Here is an 11,753-nt window from a genome sequence, read left to right as displayed (position 1 = left end):
AGAGAGAGAGAGAGAGAGAGAGAGAGAGAGAGAGAGAGAGAGAGAGAGAGGGAGCAAAATAAATAAATACATAGGGAATAAAATAAAATCAAAAGGGACACAAGAGAAATGAGAAGCCCATGAAATATTACAAGCTAGCATGAATAAAAACAAAAGTTGGTGTCAAGAGAGTAAGTTTGACCTGTTCTCTCCTCCATCATTCAAAGCTTACTTAGATTCTCATTGTCTCCCCCTTCAAATCCCTCACATGGTAGTGCTCCCCATGAGCCAATACCCACCAAAACCCCAAAATGAGGGGAGTTTGAAACAAAGAAAAAAAACTAAAAGAGGAAGAAGCACAAATATGAAACTCTTCCATCTCATTGCTTATTAGATGCAGCTGAACCATTTCTATCCCTCCATATATTGAGTTTTCACTCAGGCTGAAGAACGCACTAACAAAATAAATTTAAAAATTAAATTTCAACCACTCGCCACTATTTTTTAAACAGTGAAAGAGATTTCGAATTACAAAAATGCAAATGAAATAAGTCATGAGTAACTAAAATTCAACTCCAATTGTTAAACTGTTAGTGCGCTCTTCATCTGAGCTGAGCTGAAGTCTTAATGACTTCACAGTAGTAGCTAAATATATATATATATTTAAGGCACAGAGAGATCGAAGAGAAGATTTGAATGTAACTGTAGATATAGAACCAACAAATTAAGCAAATTATTCAAGTAGGCTTACAAATTAATATGGCAAGTTAAGGAAACCCGAGGGAAGAAAACATTGAGGGTGGCCCGATGTTCATCCCTCTTCCTTGCGACCTGCTGCTGCTGCTCTCATTCTCCTCCCCTTCCGAACTCATCTTGCACCCCAATTGCGCGGCGGCGGCGGCCGCCATTCCAAGGTTCAGATACACCATCCTCGAATCCAAGCCGCTCGTCTCCGTGTCGTCCATCGGCGGATAGATCGCCGCGCTGTTGGGATCGGCCGCGCCGACACCGCCACCGCCACCGGTGGCAGCAGCCTCCTCTCGCGACATGACCATGGCGGCCGACTGCACGAGCTCGAGGCAGAGCCTGAGCTTGTTGGGCTCGACGTGCGAGAGCCCCGGGACGGCGCCTTTGAAGAGGAAGTCGGAGGTGAGGTTGCGGAGGACGTCGAGCGGGGTGACGCCGTCGACGGTGCGCGCGGTGGGGTCGGCGTGGAGCTCGAGGAGCGCCTTCGCGACCTCGCGGCTGCAGTTCTCGACGGCGTAGTGCAGCGCCAGCGCCTCGTCGAGGTTGAGCCCCTCCCCCATCACCATCAGCTTCACGAGCTCCACGTCCGACGAGTCCAGCGCCCGCCGCATGCGGCGCATCTTGTGGTGGTGCTGGTCGGCGGCGTCGAGGTCGACGGAGGGCCCCGCGAGGGAGGCGATGAAGGGGGAGGACGAAGAAGGGGAGGAAGCTGCGGAGCGCCGACGCTGGTGCTGGTGGTGCTGGTGGTGCTGGTGGTGGTGGTGGTGGTGGCGGAGGGAGGAGCTGAGGCGGAGCTCTTCGATCCTGGCGACGATGTCGATGGGGAGGTGCTTCGCGAGGACTTCGGCGGGGAGGCCGGACTTGGCGACGAGGTGCGAGCAGGCGGCCCACAGCTGGTGCAGCTCCTGCTTCCGCGACGCCAGCAGCACCTTCATCACGTCCTCGATCGACGCCTTCTCCACCATCGCCGCCAGCTGCTTCTGCACCACCACCACCACCGCCACCGCCACCGCCACCGCCACCATATATACGAACATCCATTAAACTCAGAGATTCTAGCTAGCTAAGCTACCACACATCAAGTGATCAATTAATCCGCTCATTAAAATGGCTTCGAATTCGAATTAGCCTCTCATTCCTTGCATAAAATATAGAGAGGAGACTAGTCGTGATCGCCCAATCATATAATCCTACCCCTTTTCATTTTTTAGAAGAAGAAGAATCTGAAACCCTAGATTTTTTGGGAAACCTCGTCATAACAGTAGTACAAGAATTAGAGGGATATCATGAGATTGTATATATGCATGAAGGAGGAAGGAAGAAAAGCTAATTACAAACCTGGGTGAGGAGGACGAGCTGATCGATGCCGAAGGAGCGGGCGGCGGCGAGGGTGTCGAGGGCGAGGTCGACGGCGGCAGTGCAGTGGGCGTGCCAGCAGCCGCGGTCGCCGCAGTCGCTGCGGGGCTCGTGCCGCTGCGGGACGAGCGAGACCTGGCCGCTGTAGAGGAACTGCAGGACGAGGAGGAACACCTCGTAGCTGACGGCGCTGACGGCGATGACCGCGGGGGGAGGCGCGGGGGGGACGGAGGGGCGGCGTCGCCGGCGCCGCCGCCGCCGTAGGAGAAGAACTTGCGGAAGAAGGGGCTGCGGGCGGCGAGCACGCAGCGGTGGGCGTGGACGAGGCGGCCCTCGACGCTGAAGGCGACGTCGCTGAACGCCTGCCCGTTGATCAGCAGGTTCAGGTAGTCCAGAGACAGCGATTTCAGTGGCTCCTCCATGTCTGATTCTTCTTTTCTTTCTTTCTTTCTTTCTTTTTTTTCTCTTTCTTTTTTTTGGTCCCTGATCTGCTGCACTAGCGACTACTTTTGCAGCAGTATAAGAAGCACAGAAGCACTTCTGTTTATGTTTCTGCTTCTGCTTCTTCTGTTTCTGTACAATATGGTGGTGGTTTGGTTTTTGTATGGTGGGATGAGATTTTTTTTTTTTTTTTTCAATTTCTTGGAGAAGAATGGGAGCACAGTGCAATTTGGGTGGTTGTGCTAGATTGCTGAGGATATATATAAATATATAATATATAATATATATAGAGAGAGAGACTGGAATGCTATCGGTAGTAAACAAGCTTCGTTGTCATTCATTTATTTTTAATAATAGAGCCTCCAAATCGACGATTAATATCGTTGAATATAATCTATACCACTTGAAATATATAGTTAGAAATCAAATATTATTTTTTTTTCAATAGTGTTCTCTTGTCCATCAAGCGGACATAAAAATGAACAGCTGAAAATGAATATTTTTTAAAAAGTGATAATAGAAGTTTTTTAATCAAGATCAAGAGTATAGATCTTGTTCTAAATAGTTTAAGAATTTTCTAATTAAAATTCAATTGATTTGGATATATTTATATAGTTAAACGAAAAAACGTCTTATACGACTATTAAAAGTATAAAATTTGAAAACTTTTCTAATTAAGCTAATGATGTCAAAAAGATTTGAAATTTGATTTCTAAATACTTCAAGTAATACAGATCATGTTCAACGGTACCGATCGTCGATTTGGAGGGTCAATCATCGAAAATAAATAAGTGATAACGGAGCCCGTTTGCTACTGACAATCCGGCTACTATATTCTTACGAGTACGATCGTCCTCGTACTCATAAGTTGTTTTCGATGATAGAGCTTCTGAATCGACAATCTGTATCGTTAAATATTATATAGAGCATTTAAAACTTCTAGAAATTAAATTTTATAATTTTTCGACATTATTTACGTTACGATCAAAATGTCATAAAATTGACAATTTTTAAGTGCCGGCATGAAAAACTTGCGAGTTTAACGATGTAAAAGAATTAGAATTTTTGATAAAAAAAATTTATTCACTATCTAGATAAATATCAATAATTCCGATCTTAAATTAAAAAATCCAATCATCCATTTTAGAATGTTGTTTGATTTTGACCGTTTATTTTATGTCCGCTTAATAGACTTTATTATGATTTCGAAAAATTACGAGATTTATTTTTTAAAAATTTTAAATATTCTAGATCATATTTAATATAGTGGATCATTGATTTGAAAGCTTTATTGCCGAAAATAATTTATGAGTACGAAAAATTCTATACTATATATATATATAGAATTAAGCTGGAATACTATTAATAGTAAAACGCTTTTTTGCTATCAAGTTTTTAACCCTTGGATGCAAAATTGTAGGGTCAGGATGATATTAGTCGGTTAGAGTTGGGTGGTCCCCCTAGGGTTCAGTGGTCCCCACTGGGTTATAGTATTTAATCCAATGGTTAGAAATAATGAAAAGAGTTGATCCAAAGGCTAAAAAACTGGTAGCAACAATGGAATTTTGCTACTAATAGTAGCCCAGTACAACTCTATATATATATATATATATATATATTAAAACAAAAGTTGGAGGAGATATATTAAAGGGAGAAGAAATATAGGAGATGAGAAAAAAAAAAGAAAAAAGACAAAAAAGGAGGTGATACATATATGTGGGTAAAGTGAATGGAGAGTCCCTGTATCCTGATATTACATATTTATGTTGGTCCCATAACTTTTGACAAATGTTTTTTTCCCAGAAATAGGTCATCTTTTGCACTTTACAAGTGCCTAACAGTTGCAAAGATACGTATGAGCATTGTGTTGTAAAACGATCCTTTTAATTCAGTTGTAGTAAATGCCTAAGGGCTAGTTTTCCAACAAAACAAATCAGGCAAAAAAAAAAAAAAAAAAAACCCTCAGTTGAAATAATTGATTTATTTTGTAGATGGTGATGAAATTATCATTTCATAATAAAAAAAGGTTAATTTTTTTACTATAATTTATTGAAGTTTGGAAACTATAACATTTAAGGAAAAAATATAGGAATAATAGAGTAAATTGATTTTTTTGTCCCCTACTTTAATGAGAGAGAGAGAGAGAGAGAGAGAGAGAGAGAGAGAGAGAGAGAGAGAGAGTGTGTGTGTGTGTGTAGTTTAGCCCTAGTTGACAAGTCAAAAAAATTAGAGTGACACTCTTCCATAATGATATGCTAATAATTAATGCTTCTAAAACCTTCTGAAGTGATTAAACTGCTGCCTCCTCTGACATTATTGCATGCTTAGTATGGAGTTCCCAAATAAAGAAAAGATTAAGAAGACATGCACAGCACTCAATTTGTCAACATTTAATAAACAGAAGCAATGTTTTATACTCTTGTTAATTATATATATATATCTGTTGACAATCCAACTGTTCATCATCTGGTCTCATCTATACCACAGAAATCAAATTATCAAATTATTAACCCAAAAAAAATTAGTCAAAATTGACTTGTATGCTAGTCTCAGACATGTAAAATTGGCAAGTAGAAAAGTTTGGTACTTATGCTGTAGTGGGTAACAAAAATAAAATTCTAAGATCTAAAAGTACAGTTAGTTCTGCTTTGAAAAATCTTTCAGTGTTTTCTCTTTTTATGAAAATACTAGTATGAAAACACTGAACTTAATTTACAGCAGTGCCAAATAGGTCCTCGATTAGTTTGAGATAAAGATAAGTCATCAATCTCAAACTGGAGGTAAGTGTTTATTGTTTCAATTGTTTAACAAAATTAGGTTAGAATCTCCATACATAATCAAAATAAAAATCTAAGGTCTTGTTTGACATTGTTGTCTCTTGTTTTATTTTTTTAAAATAAAATCTCTATACAAAAGAGTGGATGGTGAATTGTATGTCATTTTGTGTATCCAACGTAATTTATTTGATAACAAAAAATAAAAAACTTCGAAGTAATTTCTTTTAACTTTATTATATTGAGGATCCAACAGTGGTATATTCCACCGATCGTCCCTGCCGCAAGTGGCAAAGGACTTGATGGTTGGTATCCGAGATCCCAAGTTCGAATCCTAGTTGATTCACATTTACAGCTAAGTTTATTTCTAAATGAAATAAACGAAGCGGGTAGCGTGCTACCTATCTCTCTCAAAAAAAAAAAAAAATGGTATATTCCGAATCTAATTAATTATTCATTATAACAATAGAAAAATTCATCCACGGTGTATTCAATTGTTTAGAATTTTCAACAAAGATGCCAAACAATGATTAAATAAACATTTTGATTTTAATATAGGTGTTTTGGTTGAACCTCAAATCATGACTTTAGTTACTATACACTTGGCCAGATTTGATTGCATGTTGTAAGAATGTGAGGAACAACTCATAAATTAATGTATTGATGATTCATGATTGATGATTGATATAGATTTGTTTCTATTTTGGACTATTTGATTCCATTAACTTTCAAATAGAGAGGAAAGTGAGTCACATTACCAAGCTACATATCAATATTAAAAATAAAATATGCAATAATTAATTATATCCACATGTACTTGTGCGGAGTTTCTTACGGTAAATGCTAAATCTGCAATTCAATTTTGATTGTGATCTATGCAACCCTTCATTTTGGGATTATAATACTCAACTTTGTTTTTTTTTTTAAGATTTTTGGTATTTAAGAAAAATGATTAGACTAGTGTGATATTTATGACCTGATTTCACGGGTGAAAACAATCAGAGTATGGTCGGAATTTTTAAAAAAATCATATTCGCATTTATTGTTTTTTAATTTCTTTTCAAGTACGAATTCGAATACGAATATATATCCACTACAAAAAAAATTAGCATTTAAGAATATTTTTTTTTATTTAACAATGTTTAAAAGTGTCCCAATATAGTCTAAGGTTATATTTGAAAGCATTGATTAAAGCATCAGCAAATGAAGAGTCGTCACATATATACCGACGCTTATGCCAACCGTCGATAAAATCTATTTCGACGCTTTAAAGTGTCAAGATTTTTAAAACTCTGACACTTTAAAACACCGAAAAATTAAAAATAATAGCAAAATTTATCATTTAACAAATTGATTTGACACAAAGAGGCCTATAATGACACTTTTTGAAGCGTTAGTATTTGCTATATTGTAGGAATGCTTGAATATGTATAAAAAGCATCTTTTTATATTGAAAATTTTTTTGTAATGATCAAATGCTAAATTTTGACAATTATATTCACATTAATTCTATCTAATTCGGTGTAGTATGGATTGGAGTTTATCCTAACTACTTTCAACCCCTACGTACCTAATTGCATTATAGTGTGATATTTATGATCCAATTTTGGTTGGAGAGGTAGCAATGTTCATTTTCTAATTGCTAGGTCTATACTTTGTAGCATGATATAGCATGTTAGCATGGCCAAAAAAAGAAAAAAAGAAAAAAAGAAAAAAACAAGAGTTATATAGAGAGCATTTCCGTGGAAATTAAGATGGTCCAATCACACTCGCCTATCATATCAATGCACAAATTTTAAAATAGTAATATATGGTTGATTTAACTGTCTCTCTGAAAAAAGTTGTGTAGGTATTTTGACAATTAGGTCTATTATTAGGGCTTAAGAAGCTTATATTTAGGTAACAATAAGGACGTACCTATCTCTCAACAAACAACAATCACAACAAACACACAAAGGAGAAAAAAAAACAAAAACACTAGCTTCATTTATTCAATAAATCTATCAGGATAGAAGTTAATATAAACCATGCTGACTATTGGAGGAGACATTCTTGCACGTAGCATACACATTATATTAAATAATATAAAATAATTATTATTTTTTAAAAACTTGAGCCATTAGAGAATAGTATTTTTATATCTTCATATTTAATACTTCTGAACTCGAGATATTTTAATAGGCTCGAGATGTGAGTGTAATTAAATAAGAAGAAATTAAATAACGCTAGGATCCTCGTGAGATTTGAACTCATGACTCATGTCCCCGTACTATGTTAATAATATATATTCCAAAAGCTATTATTTTCCAAAAGCATAAAGTAGAGAACGGCATTTTTATGGAATAGCTATTATTTTCAAAAAGCATAAATTAGTAGAGAACGGTATTTTTATATTTTCATATTTAATACATCACATTGCATTTCAAATCCCCTATTAATTACTATAAACACTACAACAAAAACGGTCTATAGCGACACTTTTAAATGTAGGTACATGTCAAAAAAGTGCTGCTAGCTAAAATTACTGATACTTTTAAAAAGTGTTGCTATATGTGGGGTCGCTAGGTATATAGTGACAGTTAAAAAGTGTCGCTATAACCTAAAAGAGTGCTACTAATTTACCAACACTTATTTAAACATTTAGCAACTGTCGAAACTCTATCTCGTTGGCTGCGCTGGCGGAGGAGAACGACAGGAAAGGCTCTTCGTCTAGAATTTCAGTGGATTGAGTAAAGAGAGAAGAAAAGATGGTAATTAATTTTTCTTTTTTTTTTTCTTTTCTGTTTGTAATCGGGCCAAATGGACTGGGTGTGGTGGGTTGAGTAGAGTAATCTTTTATTTTTGGTTGGATTGGGCTTTTTATTTAGGCATTAGTAGATGTTTTTTTTAAGTTTTAGCATAAATGGGACACTTACTCAAAAGTGTCCCAAACATGTGTCCCTATAACCTAATTCTGTTGTAGTGAAAGAGTTTAGAATTTGAATTTAATCGTTGGATGTGTTCTATGCCCTTATATCAAAAAATATAAATTTTGAATACCTATTGTTGTGATAAAAACAATGTTCTCTTCTGTATTAATTGTTGCATTGATTTTTTTCTTTTTTGAGCGAGAATTATTGCATTGAAACTAATAGTTTCTCAAAACTTATAATATTTATACATATATAGAACTTTTAGATATTCTATGTTACATCTGTAGAATTTAGATTTGCGTCGTCAACTATTTATGAATACAGTGTGTAAGTTGTACAGATATGTACGCTCGTTGCACGCAACAATTTCTTCATCTACTTCATGCTCATATATCTGTAACAAAAAACATTCATTTCCATATTGAGTAATTCTTGTTGAATAGGTTGTTATATACTACAAAACATATTTAAATATTGATATGACAAGGAGGTACATTGCATTCACTTAAGCTAACAGCATATATAGAATTAAGGACAATATATATGAGTTGCTTCATTGAAACAAATGCAAGTGCACTAATAAGAAATGCAAGTGCACTAATAAGGGGGTACCCCGAGACCCAAATTCGAATTCTAGTTGATTCACATTTTCAGCTAAGTTTATTTCTAAATGAAATAAACGAAGCGGGTAGCGTGCTATCTATCTGTTTCAAAAAAAAAAAAAAAAGTTCAGAACTAACATCTATTTTGAGTTATTTAGAGTCAGCAATCTAATTTACAAATATTTTTACTATTTAATCTTTTAATTTTTCAAATTTAATCATTTGATAATACTTTCGAAAAGTTTCGTTGATACCTAATGGATTCATACGTACGCCTATGCACTGTGCCTTCAGTTGCCCCCATCTCATTTCATAATTCAATATGCACCGTGTATCCAATTAGCATGCAAAAACATATACAATTCTATGTTCTTCTGTGAGACTGCAAGAATTATAATTGAGCGGAATTAGTTCTATCGGTTTGAAATGTATCACTTTTATTTTTTGGGAGAAAGGTAGCATGCTACATGTGTCATTCATCATTTTAAAAATAAATTTAGCTGAAAATATGATATAGCTAGAATTTTATTAGCTGGAAATATGAAACAACTATCCTTCAAACTTAGTAGTTGGGACATTGGGTATACTAACATGTTACCACTTTTAAAAATAAAAGTAATACCTTTTTATGACACTATTTCACCGCTCATAATATATTGGGTTAATTGCATAGAGGTAGGTCCCTGCAAATATATTTCTACAAAATTCAACTTTTATATATTATTTTTATAAAAGTTCTAATATTTTCAAATATTTTCCTCTGGTTTGTTACCGTTAGAGAACCGTTTATATTTTCATATAAGATGGATAAAAATATCAAGTTATCTCATAAACTAATCGGAATTAAGTATTTAACATATGGTTAACTAAAATTTTCTAACGAATTCTAACGACAGGGACATATTTGAAAGTATTAGGACTTTACAAGAATAATATATGAAAGTTGAATTTTGTAAAAATATATTTATAATTCATGATCTGTGTACAATTAACTCTTACATATTACCGACCACCCCTAGAGCAAGTGGCAAAGGACTTGGTGGTTGGCACTCGAGTCTTAAGTTTGAATCATAGTTGATTCACATTTCCAGTTAAGTTTATTTCTAAATGAAATAAACGAAGCGGGTAGCGTGCTACCTATCTCTCAAAAAAAAAAAAAAAAAAACTCTAACATTTTTTCCCGTACTTTCCCATCGCAAGTCTGTACATTTTGTCTACAATTTTAAACGAAGTCTTACACAACTTAAACAAAAAAATAGAAACCCAAACAAAAATGATAATAAAAATAAAAATAAAAGTTTGAGCAAAACCAAACAAACCCATGCTGTATTGGTGGCCGTGAAGTCGGACTTTTAGAACCCCCTGCGTAAGATAGAGACGGTGGAGCTTCCCCGTATCGAACGGTCCACATCACGCCTGGCCCCGCGAACCTAACCTAACCAGAGATCGATGTTCTGCGCATTAATGCGATTGGTGGATGCGCGCGTCCCGCTCGAAGGTTCCAATTAAAATTAAATTAATTTGCCTCTTTTTGTACGTTAATCTAGAATGAATGAGAAAGTGCCACTTCAAAACTCTTTGAAACTTCCAACTTAACCACTGTGCTCATGATAGAGGACAATTTGTCGTCTACCCCCCTCTCTTTTTTTTCTTTTCTTTTTTTTTTTCTTCTAATATTTTCTACATTCCATTTTATCATTTATCAGAGGCAGTATTGATTTGATTAGATATAATTATAAATACAGTGCAGTTGAAAATATATACGATTGAATATACAGTAATTATATACCGATCGTTTCTAGAGCAATTAAGTGGCAAAGAATTTGATGGTTGATATCCGATGTCCCAAGTTCGAATCCTAGTTGATTCACATTTCCAGCTAAGTTTATTTCTAAATAAAATAAACGAAACAGGTAACGTACTATCTATCTCTCAAAAAAGAAAAGATAGTAATTATAACTACATGTATTTTGTTTGGTTGGATATAGTAGAAAGCGCTGCAATTATAAATAATTTGTTTGGTTATTTGCAGTTGAGAAATGATTTTTTAAATTTTATTATTATATATATATGATTGTACAATTATCTCCATTGTAAAAAATGAAAAATATTTTTTGTTTAAAAGATAATTAGGGAGGTAAGCTTAATTTTTGCTTAAAATTACTCTCTCCGACTGCTGCAGTTGGAACTGCTGTGAATTTGAGTGTAGTTCCAACTGCTACAGTTGGGCTTTTTCTTGCAGATCCTATTATAACAGTTGAAGTTAAATACATGTAATTAAATACTAAATTTGTATTTGTACATAGTTACAATTATAGTATAATTGTAACTGAATGCAACCAATTTGTCTCTGAAGTCGAGAGAATGATTGTGTAATATTAATTTGGGGCACGGTTTCAAACAATAGATAAATGAGTGTTACCAAAAAATTTTCACAATACAATGTTTTCATATATTCTAAATATGTTGATGAATCTATGTGGTATTTTGGAGCGCATTGTAAGGTAATCAAAAGCCTCCCACACAATTCCCTTTTAAGAAAAAAAAAAAATCATGGAAATATCATTCGGTGGGAACAAGGTATTAGATCCAGCAATTAGGCAGAAAAATATCTAATCTTATTAATTGCGTATTATATCTCACTACAACAAAAACGGTCTATAGCGACACTTTTAAATATCGGTATAAGTCAAAAAAAGTGCTGCCGGTTAAATTACCGACACTTTTAAAAAGTGTTGCTATATGTGGGGTCGCTAGGTATATAGTGACAGTTAAGAGTGTTACTATAATCTAAAAGAGTGCTGCTAATTTATCAGTATTTATTTAAGCATCTAGCAACCGTCGGAACTCTATCCCGTTGGCTGCGGTGACGGAGGAGGACGAGATGAGGGGATCTTCGTTTAGGATTTCAGTCGATTGAATGAGGGGAGAAGGAGAAATAA

General features: G+C 35.5%; 1 pseudogene; it reads right to left on the bottom strand.

Annotated features, from left to right (window-relative positions):
• LOC109723725 lies at positions 661-2,762 on the bottom strand (annotated as a pseudogene).

The sequence above is a fragment of the Ananas comosus genome, linkage group 18 (genome assembly GCF_001540865.1).
Source record: "Ananas comosus cultivar F153 linkage group 18, ASM154086v1, whole genome shotgun sequence".
NCBI classification, from domain to species: domain Eukaryota; kingdom Viridiplantae; phylum Streptophyta; class Magnoliopsida; order Poales; family Bromeliaceae; genus Ananas; species Ananas comosus.
Note: the sequence above shows the minus strand (reverse complement) of the source record. Positions and strands in the feature narration are given on the sequence as shown.